The following is a 1,586-nucleotide window of genomic DNA, read 5'->3' as shown; positions in this document are numbered from 1 at the left end:
CGCATCTCTGCGATTTCTGATCCGCCCGGGGTTTGCACCCTTGTCCGTTTCCCGTCAGCAGTAGGTCTCCGCATGGAGAACACCACCACAAGGAATTCCTATTCGGCTGAACTGCCGGTTTCTGTTCAACACTCACGGGCCTGGTGAGATCCCTCCCTCTACCCCTCCTTTCACTCTGTCACTTGTTTAAAAATAAACTTAGGAGCCATCTTTATAATTTAGTTTACTTCCGAATATTTTAAATATTATGAAAAAAAGCCATAAACAACGCTGTTATTCAAAACATTTTGAGGTATAAAACATAAAAAGATTTGGGTTTTCTTTTTTCCTTTTTTTTTTTTTTTGGTTTTGTAAAAAACACACACAGTGGTTTATTGAGTACTTACAACGTTTACACCTTCAATATTAATTAGATTCCACTTTTTCCCTTACGGACGGAAGTGCACATAACCAATAACTGTTGAAAACATCTTCAAATACTGAACGACCACAACAAAATTACAACACTAAATACCGAGTCAACCGAAACATTGGTGCAACTGCTTCTGTTGAAATATAACTTTATAATCCCATGAATATTTATATCCAAAAGGCCAAGTATTAAAGATACACTTCACATACACACTAATGCCAGGGAGGGATTTTTTTATCTTTTTTCCTTTTCTACGGTTCTGTTTTCCCCGTGTGTTTTATACAGAGCAAATAACATTCACGAAACTATTAGAGACATTACCCCTTACCACGCTGGAGTTTCCTCTTCATATATGGAATGCTTTTTCCCTCTCCTTCAATATCCACATTTTGGGGGGGTTGGGGGAGAAATTGCACATAAATAAACTGGACGATTCCAAATACAAAGAGTCCTCAGAGGAGAGCTCACTACCGAGACTAAGAGGACGGCTCCTCCAGTCCTGCCGTGCTCACTGCTTGAGCTCCAAAGCCCAGACATGCTGCGGCCAGCCAGTCCTCCCTTTGGTTTTCTTATCGTTGCTGCTAACTGTGCTTTTCAAGATTTCGTTCTGGGGAGACAGGATGCGAAGGGAGAGAAAGAGAGAGAGAGAGAGAGAGAAACAGAAGGGGGAGAGGAGAAAAAAAGGTTAGAGGTATTCCTCCCCTTCCTAGGTCGCCTCTGCCCTGCCCTGAGAGGGAAATCTACGAGGAGAAACGGGCTGCTGCCGCGGCCCCAGCCGTCTGCGGGGAGATGGGGATTACGATAAGGTCCGCGCTGAACCATCCCCTCCCGCGCCCCGGGACGGAGATGGGCGCAGGCACGTACCGTGGCAAAACATCGGGCCTGCGGCCAGTGAAATCTGCGAGAATATCGCCCGCGCGTGCCGTAGGGCCTACACGAAATCGGGCTTGCGCTGCCTCGTCTTCCCGTTAAGAGTGAAAAAAGTTCAAGCGCAGAGCGGACGGGCAGGAAAGCCCCGCGCTGCGAACCTATTACTTGCCGAGGGTTTACAGCCGGGCTGGGCTCAGCAGGTAATCGCGCCTCTCGCCTTTTATTTAAGAGAGCGGAGGCTTGTCTCTGGCGGGATCACGGACTGGGATCCGGGACAAGCCCAAGCCCGGGAACGGACCCCCCC

The sequence above is a fragment of the Pygoscelis adeliae genome, unplaced genomic scaffold (assembly GCF_000699105.1).
Source record: "Pygoscelis adeliae isolate BGI_AS28 unplaced genomic scaffold, ASM69910v1 Scaffold167, whole genome shotgun sequence".
NCBI classification, from domain to species: Eukaryota; Metazoa; Chordata; class Aves; order Sphenisciformes; family Spheniscidae; genus Pygoscelis; species Pygoscelis adeliae.
Note: the sequence above shows the minus strand (reverse complement) of the source record.